The sequence below is a fragment of the Schistocerca nitens genome, chromosome 6 (assembly GCF_023898315.1).
Source record: "Schistocerca nitens isolate TAMUIC-IGC-003100 chromosome 6, iqSchNite1.1, whole genome shotgun sequence".
NCBI lineage: Eukaryota > Metazoa > Arthropoda > Insecta > Orthoptera > Acrididae > Schistocerca > Schistocerca nitens.
Window position 1 is genome coordinate 681904194 of NC_064619.1, and position 18690 is coordinate 681922883.

Below are 18690 nucleotides of genomic sequence, written 5' to 3' on the forward strand. Positions count from 1 at the left end.
TCATACCAGGTACGCTCCACACGACATCGTCACCTAGAGCCGCACGAGACCGCCCCCCCCCCCCCCCAACTACACAGTCCTTCTGCTTTACAGAACAATCGTCACCACCAACGAAGAAATGTTTAACCAAAACGCAAATTTATAACCAAGGTGGGGTCATCTATACACACACGTAGTAGTCACAGTAATCAAAGTTGCTGTTATGTGTTAGCTGAGGAACTGAACCATTGCTCGCAAGAATCTCTATATCACATATCTCATCATCACACATTCTACCTCAAACCCATTACAATAATTACAACAAAAAAGAAATAATAATCTCTTCTCACGCAGCAGGCAACGACGGTTATCGTCATAAGCATGGCAAAGTATGCTTTACGTGGCTTAGCATTAGTCTTGATATATTTACGCTTTGTGCTCAGAAGTATCCGGACACTCACAAAAACATACGTTTCTCGTATTAGGTGCTTTTTTCTGCCACCTACTGCCAGTTACTCCAAATCAGCGACCTCAGTAGTCATAAGACATCGTGAGAGAGCAGAATGTGGCGCTCTGCGGAACTCACTGACTTCGAACGTGGTCAGGTGATTGGATGTCACTTGTGTCATACTACTGTACGCAAGATTTCCACTCTCTCAAACATCCATAGGTCCACTGTTTCCGATGTGATAGTGAATTATAAACGTGAAGGGCCACGTACAGCACAAAAGCGTAGAGGCCGACCTCGTCTGTTGACTGACAGAGACCGCCGACGGTTGAAGGAGTTCGTAATGTGTAATAGGCAGAAATTTATCCAGACCATCACACATGAATTCCAAATTGCAACAGGATCCACTGCAAGTGCTATGACAGGCGGGAGGTGAGAAAACTTGGATTTCATGGTCAAGCGGCTGCTCATAAGCCACACATCACGCCGGCAAATGCCAAACGCCTCCTCGCTTGGTGTAAGGAGCGTAAACATTGGACGATTGAAGAGTAGAAAAACGTTGTGTGGAGTGACGATTCACGGTACACAGTGTGGCGATCTGATGGCAGAGAGTGGTTATGGTGGATACCCGATGAATGTCATTTCCCAGTGTGTGTAGTGCCAACAGTAAAATTCGGAGGCGGTGGTGTTATGGTGTGGTCGAGTTTTTCATGAAGGGGACTTGCACACCTTGTGGCTTTGGGGGCACTATCACAGCACAGGCCTACGTTTATGTTTTAAGCACCTTCTTGCTTCCCACTGTTGAAGAGCAATTCGGGTATGGCGATTGCATCTTTCAACACGATGGAGCTCCTGTTCATAATGCACTGCCTGTGGCGGAGTGGTTGGACGACAATAACATCCCTGTAGTGGACTAGCTTGCACAAAGTCCTGACCTGAAACCTACAGAATAACTTCGGGATGTTTTGGAATGCCGAATCGGTCCCAGGCTTCTCCGATCGACATTGATACCTCTCCTCAGTGCAGCACACAGTGAATAGTGGGCTGCCATTCCCCAAGAAAACTTCCAGTACCTGATTGAACGTATGCCTGCGAGAGTGGAAGCTGTCGTCAAGGCTAAGGGTTGGCCGACACCATACAGAATTCCAGAATTACCGATGGAGGGTGCCATGAACTTTAAACTCATTTTCAGCCAAGTGTCCGGATACTTTTGATCGTATAGTGTATTTAATTTTTCTCTCGTGAATGGGTCTTACCGCAGTGGAACGGAAGCGTTGTTCGGTCTAACCTTTACAAGTGAACCCAGAACCACCTTGTGACTGCCATCCAATCGGAATTTTATCCGCTGTATAGAAATACATTGTTCACGATCATCTGCCTGCACACTTACGAACATTCAGCTTATAAAATAAATACCGCACAAGCTTTTTGAAAACCATCGCACAAACACAGCATTTGTTCAGATAACTGATGATCTGAAATATTCCACAGACAAACCAACCAGTACTTGACGATCTGAATGCATTTTTTCAGCACTGGTCGGCCCCCATGCTGGAAGGTCTAATTGTAAGTGTAATCATTTACACACCAGACCATGGTGTGCATGCGTACCGTGTTCAATTAACTAGACAAGTTCATCTGGGTGCTTCACGTATTTGGTCAGGCAGTATGTATGGCCAATTCTGTCTGTGTAAAAGTAGAGCTAATGCTTCTGTCTGCGCCAAGATTCTCTTGTTTCCCAATCAGTTTCTCAGTCAGTCGCACTACTTTCTTTTCCCTTCCGTTCTTTACTTGTGTTCTGTCATGCTCCTATTTCTCTCCCAGCTCCAGGTCATATCAGACGGCCCCTACTGACATTAATCTCAATTTAAATTTGCATGTCTGTAATTTGTCTTTGCTGCTATATCTATCATAAACGATTATAAATTGCATTTTTTTCACCTACACATACTACTATTTCCACTATTTGACTCAAAGCTATTTGGCTTCCATAATAGATGTAAGACGTAGGGAAAAGTCGGCTGGGAGTGCGCGGTTGGGTAGGAGTGCGAATCGCTGTATTTTCATGTTGGCTAACCTGATCAAGCCACCTGACGCTACCAGCCAGTCAATGGCTCACTCCTGTCAAGTGTGGCACTAAGCTCACTGCGGGCACACGTCTACCTTTAGCAGGTAATAAACATTTGTTAAGTAGTTCGGTATTTTCAGGCAGCTTAGTAGCAGTATGCAGCAGTAATGTTTCCAACATTACAACAACGAAAGTCGCGAAAGCAGGAAGCAAGTGGGAAAACTGTTTGGCGAATGGCGAGCGTTCTCTTAGAAATAGTCTTAAAAAGGTAAGAATTTCGATTTTAGATGTAATTAAAAATTTTTTTTTCTCGCTTGTAGTGTTACTATGCACGTGTAATTCAATACGACCCATAGTAACCTGTTTTACTTCATTCTTCTTTTTTCTGGGTTATGTTCCTACTTCTCTTATGAGGGTCAAGAGGATTTTATCTGGCGAAATGGAACAACAGCTGGTAAGATTATGGAGACATTTGGATGGACGGTCTTATGGTTGGACATGCAAATTGCTTATCAGTTTGCTAAAGTTAATTGTAGTGAAAATAAAATGGCTGGGAAAGAGTGGATCAAAGGGTTTCGAAAACACGCAGGCTATCTTTAAAAAAGCCATAACGACAATTGGCTTTAATGAAAAGCACGTTAATTTTTTTTATTTTTTTATTTTTTATTTTTTTTTTACAATTCAAAATCTGTTTATGAAAGAGAGAAATTTCTTCCTCATCGGATCTTTAATTGCGCTCAATCGTGGCTATCAACGGAGCCTATCAAAAATCCAAAGTAATTTCACGAGTGCATAAAAAAGTGGTCTGAAAAGCTATCTTCCGGAGAAAGAGGTCAAAATATTTCTACTATCCTTGTAGGTCATGTTGTCAACATGACATAGGCTTCTCATTGCAGCAAGGACATTGAAAGCCTACTGATTTCAAGGGAACACGACAAAAAATTAGACTGATCGAGTTGGCGCAGTTATTAGCACACTGGACTCTCATTCGGGAGGTCGACAGTTCAAACTCACGTTCGCCCATCCTGATTTAGGTGTTCCATGATTTCCCTAAATCGCTTCAGGCAAATGACGGAATGGTTTCTTTGACAGGACACGGCCAACTTCCTTCCCTGTCCTCCCCCATCCTTCGCGAATCCGATGGGACTGATGACCTTGCTGTTTGGTAACCACCCCCAAATCAACCAATCAACCGACAAAAAAGTGGAAACGTTTTCCAATGAAAAATGTAATGATTCCATTTCTCAACCTGGTCCATTCCAAAGATGAACTGGTGCTCAAAATTCCTGTTAAGATGAAGTTTAAGCTTAGTGAGCAAGAACATAAATTTGAAAATAATAGCAATGAAACATTCAAAGCGATCAAAAACCAGATAACGAGCTCTGTAAATTCAGGTGTTCCTGCTAATACTAAAAACACTGCAAGGAATAAAATAACCGCTTCTTAATATTCGTCTCTTGCCGAAGTGCAAAGTTGCAAAAAGGCACTCAGTGGACAAGTCTGAAATAGAATCGACCTCGCCAGTTAAGGATATGCTGAAGAAAGTGAAAAAGGAACAACAACTCTGACAAAAGAAGAAAAGAAAAAATAAAGAGAGAAGGAGCTTAGGAGAAATGTGTGAAAAGAAAAGCTTCAAATACAACAAGACACGTAGTGCTTAAACCTATCAAATCAAAACTAATGCCTACTGTGACGTGAATAAACAACGAACACATGCAGTATATATACAGCTACAGAAAATTCCAGTACAATGATTCTTGACATTTGCGTATACTTCTAGAACGTAATCGAACCGAATATAGAAATTAAAACTGTGCAAAGCAGGGGGGATTTGAACTCACGACCCTCCACGCAACAGTTTAGCATCATGCGACAATATTATGAATCTACACTCCTGGAAATGGAAAAAAGAACACATTGACACCGGTGTGTCAGACCCACCATACTTGCTCCGGACACTGCGAGAGGGCTGTACAAGCAATGATCACACGCACGGCACAGCGGACACACCAGGAACCGCGGTGTTGGCCGTCGAATGGCGCTAGCTGCGCAGCATTTGTGCACCGCCGCCGTAGGTGTCAGCCAGTTTGCCGTGGCATACGGAGCTCCATCGCAGTCTTTAACACTGGTAGCATGCCGCGACAGCGTGGACGTGAACCGTATGTGCAGTTGACGGACTTTGAGCGAGGGCGTATAGTGGGCATGCGGGAGGCCGGGTGGACGTACCGCCGAAATGCTCAACACGTGGGGCGTGAGGTCTCCACAGTACATCGATGTTGTCGCCAGTGGTCGGCGGAAGGTGCACGTGCCCGTCGACCTGGGACCGGACCGCAGCGACGCACGGATGCACGCCAAGACCGTAGGATCCTACGCAGTGCCGTAGGGGACCGCACCGCCACTTCCCAGCAAATTAGGGACACTGTTGCTCCTGGGGTATCGGCGAGGACCATTCGCAACCGTCTCCATGAAGCTGGGCTACGGTCCCGCACACCGTTAGGCCGTCTTCCGCTCACGCCCCAACATCGTGCAGCCCGCCTCCAGTGGTGCCGCGACAGGCGTGAATGGAGGGACGAATGGAGACGTGTCGTCTTCAGCGATGAGAGTCGCTTCTGCCTTGGTGCCAATGATGGTCGTATGCGTGTTTGGCGCCGTGCAGGTGAGCGCCACAATCAGGACTGCATACGACCGAGGCACACAGGGCCAACACCCGGTATCATGGTGTGGGGAGCGATCTCCTACACTGGCCGTACACCACTGGTGATCGTCGAGGGGACACTGAATAGTGCACGGTACATCCAAACCGTCATCGAACCCATCGTTCTACCATTCCTAGACCGGCAAGGGAACGTGCTGTTCCAACAGGACAATGCACGTCCGCATGTATCCCGTGCCACCCAACGTGCTCTAGAAGGTGTAAGTCAACTACCCTGGCCAGCAAGATCTCCGGATCTGTACCCCATTGAGCATGTTTGGGACTGGATGAAGCGTCGTCTCACGCGGTCTGCACGTCCAGCACGAACGCTGGTCCAACTGAGGCGCCAGGTGAAAATGGCATGGCAAGCCGTTCCACAGGACTACATCCAGCATCTCTACGATCGTCTCCATAGGAGAATAGCAGCCTGCATTGCTGCGAAAGGTGGATATACACTGTACTAGTGCCGACATTGTGCATGCTCTGTTGCATGTGTCTATGTGCCTGTGGTTCTGTCAGTGTGATCATGTGATGTATCTGACCCCAGGAATGTGTCAATAAAGTTTCCCCTTCCTGGGACATTGAATTCACGGTGTTCTTATTTCAATTTCCAGGAGTGTAGTTAGGAAACATACGGGCCTCTGCGTATTCAATTTTATGCGAAAAGAAGGTTTCTTACAAATCCTGTGTCACATTGCATAGGAAGTACTTACAGAATGCTGCGGAGTGACAGTTGGCGTGGCTAGACAAAGTTTTCAGCCCTACTCAGTTGATAAAAACTATCATCAACGATGAGCGTCAAGTCTAAGAAACGGAAAAAATAGAATTTAGGATGAAAGCTGATCCTTGGTGGTGGTGGTAAGTTCCTATTGGACCGAACTGCGGAGGTAATTGGTCCCTAGGCTTACGCACTACTTAATCTAACTTGAAATACGCTAAGGACATTAACACACACACCTATGTCCGAATGAGGATTCGAACCTCCGACGGGGAAGCCGCGCGAACCATGGTAAGGCGCAACAGACCGCTCGTTTAACTCATCCTTGATTAAAAAACAGTGAAGCAATAATTCACATGACTATGAGATGGGCATCGTACCTATGTAAGGTGGCACTATTGCCAAAAACGGGAAGGAGCTGTGTTAAAATTACGAACTGTCGTCACTTTACCGAGTAAAGGATGTTACTGTCGGCTTGTGTCAAGAAACAGGCAATGGACCTCATAAATATTATGAGGAAAGTACGCCTACTAGATCCTGTAGTGATTGAAGAATGAAATACAAGGGTCACTCTGAAAGAAATGCACACTATTTTTTTAAATCCATCTTTTTTCTATATGTTTGAAAGTTTTACAGGGTGTAGATACATCCTTTAGGAACAATATTTTCATTTCTCCACATAATTTCCATCCCTCTCAACTGCCTTACGCCTTCTTGGAACCAGCGCCTGTATACCCGCGCGGTAAAATTCTGGACCAACCTGTTGGAGCCACTGTTTGGCAGCGTGCACAAGGCAGTCATCATCTTCAAACCTTGTTACACGAAGAGAGTATTTCAGTTTCAAAACGATATGATAGTCACATGGAGCCAGGTCAGGACTGTAAGGCGGGTGTTTCAGTGTTGTCCATCAGAGTTTTATGATCGCTTCCATGGTTTTTTGACTGACATGTGGCCGTGCGTTGTTGTGCAACAGCAAAACATCCTCCTTTTGCCGATGTGGTCGAACACGACTCAGTCGAGCTTGAAGTTTCTTCAGTGTCGTCACATATGCATCAGAATTTATGGTGGTTCCACGTGGCATGATGTCCACTAGCAAGAGTCCTTCGGAATCGAAAACCACCGAAGCCATAACTTTTACAGCAGAAGGTGTAGTTTTGAGCTTTTTTGATGCCACTCCATTGATTGTCTCTTCGTCTCTGGTGAAAAATCATGGACCCATGTTTCATCACCTGCCACAATTCTTCCAAGAAATTCATCTCCACCATTCTCGTACTGTTCCAAAAGTTCGCTGCATATAGTTTTTCTTGTCTCCTTGTGAGCCATTGTCAACCTCCTGAGAACCATCTGGCACAAACCTTTTTTAACGTCAACACTTTTCAGCATTCTGCAAACACTTCCTTCCCCTATCCTAATGTAGCGTGACAATTCGTTCACTGTGATGCGTCTGTCAGCATTCACCAAATCGTTAACACTCTGCACATTGTCTGGAGCGTGTGCACTACGAGGCCTGCCGCTGCAGGGACAATCCTCAACATTGCCGTGCCCGCTTTCATCACGTAACCTGCTTGCTCACCGACTAACTGTACTGCGATCGACAGCAGCATCTCCATACACCTTTTTCAACCTCTTTTGGATGTTTCCCACTGTCTTCTTTTTACAGCACAGGAATTCTATGACAGCACGTTGCTTCTGACGAACGACAAGTGTAGCAGCCATCTCGAAAACATGCTGCGGCGGCTCCACTCACGGGAATAGGTTGAACAAAGTCTGAAAACAAGCGGGAAGGATGTATCTACACACAGTAAAACTTTCACACATGCAGAATGAAAACTGTATTTTTAGAAAAATAGTGTGCCTTTCTTTTGGAGTGACCGTCGTAGAATTAGTAACGAAAACTAATAAAATTAATGTACTGATACTGTTTAAAAATATTATCGGTTGAGCTACATGCGTGAAATTTTCCCACACTAAAAAGGAACCCAGGAGATATCGAAAAGGTATTTTTGCAAAAATAGAATTTTTTTCTCCAGACCGGATGCAATCCCTGTTAACAGTAAAGAATATGTCTGACGCTCTTCAAGTTGGGTTACGGCATGAAAAGGCTATAAGGAACCGAATTTACCATTGCGACGTAAATAAACGCCGTAACAGTTCGAGTGGAACGCCTTGCGGTTCCTGAAACACTACGGAACTGTGGATCCAAGCAAACAGAAAACAATATCATTTTCTGGTCTCGGACTTGTCGGGTGGATCGTTCGCGAAGTTGCAGCGCAGTTAATTATAAACAGATATTGACAGAAAGTTAATCGGCGCACCTCGGCGGCGGCCAGCCGCGCGAGCGGTCGCTGGCGCGAGGGCGCCAGCAGGGAGATATTCCGCGCCAGGGCAGCGAAGGGCAGCACCCAAGGGCTGGGGGGGAGGAGCGCGCCCTAAATTTCGACACGCGGTGGAGTGGGGGCGAGCCGAGGGCGTTTTAACGCACTTAACCCTGGGGCTCTCTTAGAATCTCAATTAAGAGAATTTCCGGGCTGCGTCTTCCGCTCCGAATGCCTTCCCAACTTTTAGAAGGGCTTCATGTGGAAGGGCGATAATGTTTCGCGGATGGCTTAAAAGGCCCTCTTGCATTAGTCCGCTGTCTAGTTCATCGTAAACATAAAATCTGAGTGTCGTTAGAACTCGCAATTAAAATCTTCAGCAAACGTATTCGGAGTTAAATGGTCCAGAGTGGGCGGCTGCCAACTGATATCGTGTTGCGCTGGACTGAAATATTTCAGAAAGTGGCGACATCAGCTACTGTCAACAGCGTGGCTGCCACTTCAAATTTCGTGGAGACATTTGGTTTCACAGTGACTTTTGTGTGTGCTTACGTTGTAAGCTTTTGTTGGTAACAGTTTTCAGCTGCTGTACAAAAGTGATGAAATGTCTTGAAACTTTACTGTGTAGGGCGTAGCTAAACTGGGACCGGGTTAATAAAGCACTTCGCCATCCAGTTATCGACTGGATGGCAGCTCTCCATCTGGATCTATTGGAAACTATCTTCTTCATTCCTGCATAATTAGTGACTCCAGAGTTACGTATCGCTTGTTTAAAAAATAACAGTCGCTATCTTCTTCTGGCTATCCTTCCTTGTAATGTTAATATTCCTTGTGGAACATTTACAGGGAACTATATCTCATGTACTAAGTCTGCAGTCCACCAGTTTCTTCTTTGCTCTATTGTTGCGCTAAATGATCTTCCTTCGCCAGTTATTTTCAGGATTCCAAGTCGGTGATTTTATCTGTGAAATTTATCTTTAACAGATGTCCCTACACTTACACTGCACTTGTATCTACGTCTATACTCCGCAAGCCATTTTGCAGTGCTTTTTGCAGCGTTAACCACTAATTTCAGTGCTTCAGAATTAAATACTATCAGCACAGCAATTTTCCTTCAGTCATTAGCATTTCTTTTGCTTCTCTAATTCTTTGTTATGCCATTTCTTTGGTTCATCCATTCTAAGTTATCATACATCGTGACTATTTGTGTAACTTGGCCGCGCGGGATTAGCCGAGCCGTCAGAGGCGCTGCAGTCATGGACTGTGCGGCTGGTCCCGGCGGAGGTTCGAGTCCTCCTTCGGGCATGCGTGCGTGTGTTTTTCCTCAGGATCAGTTAGGTTAAGTAGTGTGTAAGCTTAGGGACTGATGACCTTGGCAGTTAAGTCCCATAAGATTTCACACACATTAACCATTAACCATCTGTAACTTATTTCATTTTCTCTCATTTTAATGCTTACTACTTCTTCTGATCATTTGTGGCACAAGAATGTTTCCATCTTCAATGAGTTCTTTTCCATTTTCTTCTCATCCATTATTACTTTATCTACAACTTTTAAGAATTGTATACATCGGAGTGTTGCGTTTGTGTCAGACATGTCTGATAGAACGGACACCATTCAGACACATACGTTTCTGAAAAAGAGCGGGACGGCTACTCCACATTTGTTTCAGTACGAATGATCCTGCGGAAATCGGGATTTGCGAGTACAGAGGGACGCGTTATTGCAGCGTGCTATAGGCTGGAAGTCTTAAGACGGCGAGAGATCGCGTACGGATGGCCGAAGCTGTCAGTCAGTTCTGCCCTGTGCACTGAGCGAGCAGGTACTTCTCGTATCTTCTCCAGCTTCGTAACTGTGTGGCGGATTGTCGCTTCATTAACGTCTGTACCTTTGTGTGAGTAACATCTTTTTCTCGTCTCGTCCTTCGTTGGGTATGTGTCTGGCAACTGCTTAGCCGCTCCTGTTTGTTTCTCATCCCATCCAACAGTGTCCCACGGAAAGGTACTGTGAGATTCTCATTTGGTAAGTTGACACGTATCGTGCAGCCTGGATCTTTTGAAATCCATGACTGGTTAGTTGATACTTTTCATGTTACCACGGACCAAGAGCATATATACTCTGACACTGAGATTTATGTGTTCTTTGTGCGATTCGTAGATCCGCTTCAAGTAGACAAGTTTCTATTAAAGCATGGTAAGCAGGTTTCCTTAGGACATAGAAACGGTTCTGTCATTATGGTGCTGATTGCGAATGCGGACACTGGATATACCAGTGTTCTTTGAGAGATAGAGGACATGTAGCTTCCAACCGACTGCCCACGCAGAGTTTTTGTTTTATAATCTTCCTTTTAACAACGCCGAAAGTAAACGCATGCTGACCTTGTCCTCCTCTGTAGAGAACGTGGGGCTACATCTTACGTCGGATGATTTACCGCCTTGTGGACAAAGCCTGACCCCGCCCCTGCTACTGCTTGGACGGCGGCGCTCGCGGTCCATAACAAGTGGCGCCGCACACAGGATGGAGATGCCTTCTTTGTTCCACCTTAGCCTGCGCCATATTCATCTGTCACTCCAACAAGTAGCGAGGTACCACACAGCCCTGGAGAGGTGATGATGGGGGAGGCAGTCTCAGGTTTGTTGGTTGATTTGGAGAGGGGACCAAACAGTGAGGTCATTGCCCCCATCGTATTAGGAAAGGGTGGGGAAGGAAGTCGGCCGTGCCCTTTCAAAGGAAACATTCCGGCATTTGCCTGAAGCAATTTAGGGAAACCATGGAAAACCTAAATCAGGATGCGGGTTCCAACCGTCGTCCTCCCGAATGCCAGTCCAATGTGCCAACCACGGCACCAACTCGCTCGGTATGCAGCGTCTGGCACTCCTGCTGCTGCAGTCGTGGTTCCCATGTAACCGCCCTAGAGCGAGTGTGTGTCGGAGTCGTCTGCTTCGCAGCGTCCACCACAGGTACAATCGGTAATACAGCAATGCCCTCCTGTTCTAATGTCTGGTTTCAACTATAAGAATCGTAAGTTGCCGCCTATTGCGACTCCTGTTGCGCAGATTGTTACACTAGAGTTGTCTCCCGCTCTCTTTGAAATTTATCTGATTGCCCTCCATTAGGGAGCAGACATGCCATACTGAATGATCCTTCTGTGTTACCCTGGGAAGTCACAGAAGTGATACAAGATCCGCCTACGACGCCGACTGCAGAGGCTATAGTATACCTTGCTGCCGGTTAAAAAAGTGTACAGCCGGAACGTGCAGTGGCGCGCAAAACAACCAATGGTAGAGATTCTGTATGGGGTGGTACTGGCCCTCCACTCTGGGATTCGTTATTACACTTCGCGATGGGCTGTGACGGGCGACTGGTGGAGGCATACTACTCAGTTGATATTTTAATGTTTACTTCTTTTGATTGATGCATCAAGTATATACATTTGTCACACTAAATGTGAATCCAGTGATATCAGGGGTCCGTTTGACTTCGCTACCGAGCGGGGTGGCGCAGCGGTTAGCACACTGGATTCACATATGGGAGGAAGACGGTTCAAACCCGCGTCCGGCCATCCTGACTTAGGTTTTCCGTAATTCCTCTAAATCACTTCAGGCAAGTACCGGGATGATTCGTGGAGAAGGGCACGGACAGTTTCCTTCCCCATCCTTCCCTAAACCGATGGGAACGATAACCTCGCTGTCTGGTCCCCTCCCCAAAATCAACAAACAAACCCAGATTCACTGCATCACTTCATATATCAACCCTATGCCGGTACAGTGTGCCTGCAATAAGTTTTATTTATCAGTTTCCCCCTCCCTGGATTCCGAGCTGTTTTTAATGTGGCGCCTTATTCTTTCTCGAAGGCAATCCCATTCCTGCGTTAGGGGTTCTTGAGCCTCGAAGAGGAATAGCCTATAGACCTTTTGACCTCACATTGGTTGTTTTACATGCTCCGTCTGGTTCTCATCACAGAGTGGAATGTTGGCGTTTTTATAAAGAGGAGATTATTTATCTCTTACGTAGGAGTTCTCGGGGTCTGTTGAGGGTGGTGATTTTCGCTGTATTCTGCGTCGTCTTTATCAGTCTCCCCGTTTTAATTATTGTCAGGATTTAAGCGGGCTGATACGGTCGACGCACATGAGGGATGTTTGGGAGTGTAAACATCCGACTTTGGTCAAATTTACGCGTTTTATTGCTTCTTCTAGTAACAGGATTGACCGATTCTACTTAATCAGATTGGTTGCGAGGTCGCATTCTTGCAGTCGACGTTTATCCCTTCTAGCTTTTCTGATCACTGTGCTTTGGCCGCCACTCTCCAACTTGACTGTCAATTCGTGAAACTATTTCGTTCTCCATGGATGTTAAACGTCACTCATTTGGCAGATCCTTCTCTCGATAATTTGACACACGATGTCTGGGAGCGAAGTCTTCGATCGGCTTGGAAGTACTCTAACGCTCTGAAATTTTTGATTGCCCTGTCTAACAGAAGCCTCGTCATCCTATTCTGCTTTTAGGGCGAGGGATTTTTGGACAGCTCGTGAATTTTATTATCCTCTCCTGCCCGAAATCTTTAACGGTGCTGGTTGCACCACTTGCGGACTGAAGATGTTCGATGCATTAAAGCAAAGTTATTGAAGTTGAAGCGGCGACAGATGGAAAGGTTGCGGGTGCGATCGAAACCACGACCCCTATAGAGGAACTGACTTCGTAATACCATCTGCTTCGACACTATACTCGGCGTCGTCGCTATTCCATTACTTCTCCTACAGCAACTGACGGCACCAGCTGACGTAGTTCACGCCTTACATCGTTACTATGGATATTTACAACCTGGATACACCTAGTCACTTTCCCTTCGGCTCGTCTATTGGGACCATTGGTAAGCCACTCACGCCTGAGCAAAACACCGAATTCTTGGCCACCTTTCATCCATCGTATTGCTACTTCTTCTTCTCACAAATCATCAGGTACTGATGGGCTCTCCAATGCATTTTATGTGCCTTTTTGGCCTCTTTTGGGTGTCACATTTACGTTCATGTTGAACCGAAAGATAATGGGGGGGGGGGGGAGTTTTGCCTCCACCATTCATGGTGGGGAGATTGTGTTGATATCTAAAGACCCTGGAAGCGATAATTTTTGTCCTTTCACATTAGTGAATTCTAAGACAGTGGCGAGGCCGGTAATCGTCAGCGACTGTCGTCGGCGAATATAAGAGTTGTCTCCCCGGTCGCCCTATTCTTACCCCTGGGGCTAAATCCCGTGATTTGGTTTCGGTTGCTGCCGTTGCTTGTGTCAATTGTGCCTTTGTCTTTTATGATTTTAGTAAATCACGAATTCTTGCTTCGGAATTTGGAGGTGGTAGAGTTCACTGTCGATACTCGTAGAGTGTCACCAAACTTGATCACAGGCATCGCAGCTTCGGTAGTCAGTGGGCAAGTAATGACCCCGAGTGCCACTCGTCGAGGTGGGCGACAGGGGTGCCCGCTCTCGATGTCTTTGTCGTATCTCTGGAGCTGCTTCTTCGGAAGGTTGAGTCCCATCTTCAGGGTTGAACGCTTTCTGAAAGGACTGTTGCTGTCCACGATTACGCTGACGATGTAATGGTTTCACTCCGTCGACGTTCAGAGGTACGTCTGCTGAAGGCGATCTTCCCTGACTATTGCCATGCCTCTGGAGCGCGTCGTAACGACGGAAAAGTTAAACTTCTTAGTTTACGGGGTTTCGACGGAGCAGTGGTCACATGTATCACTGCTGTGGATAGTCACACGTCACTGGAAGTTGTTATTGACCGTTGTCCGCTCCAAATGACGACTATTTATTGGAAACCAGTTACTGATAACATCCGGGAGGCAATACTTGAACATAAACGACGTTCTCTTACTCATCTTCAGAAGGTACGAATTTTGCGTACATATGTGTTGAGCAAGGCATATTCCATCCCAGAACTTTTCGTGCTTCGCTCCATGATGTCTAAGAAACTTACGGAAGCGTCGTAACTTCAGGATGCGATACGAGATTGTGACGAAGCCACGTTTCCTCGGCGGATTGGCTCTTTCTCACATTGAAGAGGAACCTACGAGCGTCTGTATCGTATCAGGATTAGTAATAAGGGTAAAAGCGCTGTAGCACCACTTTACTTGTAATGGCCACATAGCAAACTGGTTTTGGTTAGCGTAGCAATTGGCTTTCCTCACTCGGTCTGTTGAAGATTGATATTCCACTGATAGAATTCTGGGGCTGGGTACTACTTTTTCACCGAGGTCCAAGAATAATAGCACTGTATGGTTTGTTGGTCACTTGATGCATTTTGTCGTTGCTGGTGGCGGTGATGATGACCATTGGCTTGCGCCCGGTAAGTCTGCAGCTTACTAGCCCTGCTTACAACTGCCACTATTTCGAGAAGTCTTTGAAACATCCTAAATCTTACCTTTCCAAGACAGGGTGCTGGAGAATTTCTTTTGTTATCTCTCTTTTTTCCTGTGTTTAGTTTCCTTCTGCGCCTCTGGTATCGATTTGCAGAATAAGAAGAAGAACAAGAAGAAGAAAAAAACCATGGAGGAGGTCAGTGACGGGAGGGTGGAGGCACTGGACCACTGTCCAAGTAGTCTTCACCAGCCTGAAGTTGACTGTAACCATTATTGATTGCTTTTCGTGAAATGTGTTTCCTGTTTGCACGAATGTTCAGATTCTTCTGTTGTGCTATTTGTAATTAATTCTATTGTCATGTATGTAAACCGTGTCATAGGCATGCTAATTATCTTTATTCCAATGTAAGCTAACAGTGCATTTATATTACTCAATAAATCACTTTTACGGAAATAAGTGGTGAAGGGAACCGCTCATGAGAAGTGGTGAATCCGGGTTCGAGGCCTCGTCCTGCACAAACTTTCAACTTTCGCCATTTCTTTACCACAATTCCCCGTGCGCCTAGCTCTCACGATTTTCCACCCATCTTCTCCCTTTCCTTCCCTTGACTACATTTCGTGCTTACATGTAACTTTTAAGATTCTTTAGAGATTTGTTTTATCTGGAGCTATCATTGTTATGTCACCTGTAAATCTAAATTACTACTGGTGGTAAAAGATAACAAATAATTCTAAATATAACTTCCATTAAATTTTGTCCCTATCTTTTCATACCTTTCCGTTATATTTCTTTACAACACAGATTATCTAAACATTTGACCAAATATACTTTACTGTTTATAATTTTATGATTGCAGACAATAAGTAAAAGGGATATATTATGTGGAATATTGTGGGAGCAGAACTATCTGGAAGTCCTTGTCGGTTACATTTGTCATCGGAACTTGCGGTGTATGAGCAGGAATTTTGTAAAACAAGAATAACTTTCCCATGCACTATACTAGTAACTCCTGTTTCAGCCACCACCGAAAGCTGTCGAGTAACGTTGTGTAGTAACACCATATCACTGATTCATACTATATTCAAACAGTGAATGCTTACGTAATAACATACTTCACTCTGTGTGGTGCATATTGACAGGTATCGATTCATTCGTGGAAAATGGGGAACGATGACGAAACAGAAGGAGTCTGTCAAAGGTGAAATCACAACAGTCCTAAAAACATAGAAACGTTTTACGGTAGTTCCATAAAAACACGGGAGAACTGCCGGATATCAGTAACTTCCTGCCACGATATTTCGGCGCAGTCTTCTGGCCATCTTCAGGTGAATGACACTGTAGTAGTACTGGCGAGTACGCGCTGAGCTCCGCTATTTAAAGCCTTCTGAGGTGACATTGCTTTAAATAGCGGAGCTCAGCGCGTACTCGCCAGTACTACTACAGTGGCATTCACCTGAAGATGGCCAGAAGACTCTGCGCCGAAATATCGTGGCAGGAAGTTACTGATATCCGGCAGTTCTCCCGTGTTTTTATGGAACAATCAGTACGCCGGGAAAGCTTTAAACATCACGTTTTACGGTAGTTCCCTCGGGATTATGAAATCATTCTAAAGGATATTAATTCAGTGTGTATGGACATTCAGTGAATAAAAGTTTACATTGAGCAGTGGAATCATCCTGCAAATAAACATCTATGGTCAGAGACAAATATGCTGATTTGCATCTGATTCTAGCTACATCATAGCTTCACTAATTAAGGTCCAGTTCGCTTCACACCACGGACTACTTCCCTGTACCACACAGCTCGAACACACGGCCAAAGTCCTGTAAACTCACTTCTATGGCCGGCCGCTCATCAGCAGACGACAGTTGTCAATAACTGTTACTACCAGCTCAATACAGACCAGCAGCTGAACGTGATCTGAATCCGCTCTGCTCCACAGTCTCAAACACTCTAATATGTGGACTCTCATACTCAATATCGTAGTCACATTAACTATCCGACTGTCTGACGTTTCTCTGGTATGGGAAGGCGTGATAGTTGAATGTGCGCCACAGGGTCTGGAACTGCATACTTTGGCGTCGGGGTGTCCTTAGAGTTGACACGACTCGGAGGTGGTGGTGGTCCCCGTCGGTATGACGTGGAACGGCGTCTGTCGCTCACGACAACGTCACCCTGTAACTAGTAGAGAAACACAAAATCCTCGCGCGGTGTTTCAGATACCGTCTTTTGTGATTAAGTAAGAATTTGATTTGTGATTAACTGATTTGTGATTAATTAAGAAATAGGCCATTACTAACCAACATGCTCTGTCTATATTACAAATTATTCTTAACCACGCTCGTTGTGTTACATTTTCTTTTTTTTATTTTTCTTTCACATTTGCATTGTATAAATTATTTTCTCATCAACTAGGTAGTAACAAATTATATGGAGCCATTTTAACAATTGTTAAGCATTCAATTCGCTTTAAACTCAGAGAAATCTTTATATATTATGTTCTTTATATTATTTTAAAAAAAGCATTAACAACTATATACCAATAAGACTGTAATAATGAGAAGTCTTTGCTATTAGATTCAGAAGCATCCGCCCCACCTTACATTTAAAGGCGGTGGGTTACTCTGTACTGTTACTGAAATAAATAAATAAATAAATAAAATTTTGTGATTAATGACAAATTTCGATAGAGCAGGGCATCAGAATGTGTAGCCGCTGTTCCTTCTTCACTGATATACTCGGCAATTGCACCCCTCGATGACGTGATGACTGGCTTCACCTGAAATTGTGACCGCCGGTTTTCTTTTGTTGTGAGACCGTGACTATTCAACTTGCACGAACTGGCCAAGTGTAGTTCTTTTTATTACGCCCGGTTAGATAATGGATGTTGAATATTAATAATATTAAATCTCTAATCTTCAATCCATCACCCAAGTCGTGGCCACATTATGGAATTACGAGGATGTTAAGTTGATAAATTGTTATTCAGTCGTCAAGACGTCGCTACGTCGCGTGTTCAATAACTACTCGACGTAATTCCAGAGATAACATATACTTAAGCAACGTTCAGAATGCGTCGTAATCTTGGGACAAATCGATGACTGTTGACTGTTAAATGATAATGAAATCACTTTCCATTTCATAATATTCTAATAGTCAATTGATTTTCACTAATACACCTGGTAATGTCTATTCAATTATGTAGGCGACACGAAGAATTAAAGTTTGAATCTAATTTTATTGTTCCTTGTAATTAATTGTCCCTACACTGAGCAAGCACACCGATTTCTCACTCGGGGAATTTCTTCCGTTTGCATCAACAATTCTGTCGTTGATGACAACTTCTGACAACTCGGCACAATTGTATGTTCTTCATGTTGGCGTTTGTATGTTAACTACTCGAGACTAATAATTGTTTTTCTGTTGGCGATCTTTCTTTTTCACTGTCCTTGACTGTTCGTGCTTATTCAGTATCACGAAGGCTAAGTCCCAGCACAAATTTCATACCATTAACTTCGTCGCGAATCTCCGTATCCCGTTATCTAGCTAACGTAAAGATGACTTTGCTTTAGTATGACTTCTGAATAATGCTTTGGTCTCTATCGCAACACTTGCAAACTTCCCATTAGCTTGAAACAATCTAGTAGCGCTTACATGCATGCTACTATCATATTAGTACTAGAGAGCGACTAGATAGCAACCGAAGCTAACATTTCCATTTCCGAGTTACGTTGTAGTTACATCGAACTTTCTTTTCGATGCGGCTACAACTCGATTCTACGGTAAATGTTATCTTTGGCCGATTTACCATCTAGGCTTTAAGCTTCGTTATTAATAATTTTGCAGTTCTTTCTTTGATGGTTTGTTGCGTATCTTATCATATTCTTTCATTCAGTCTCTATTTCATGATAAATACTATTATTCACATGACATTCGTGTTGAACAAATTATAACAAGTGTACAATTTGTCGTCAGTAGCTGCTGTCACTGTCAGGATGACTAATTTTCCTACTTCTTTTACAACAAGGAGTTGTTTATTAGGATTTCTGTAATTGGGGTGTTTCAATACCCAGTAGGAATCTCTGTGCTCCCGCGCGCGCCTGCGCCGCGAGC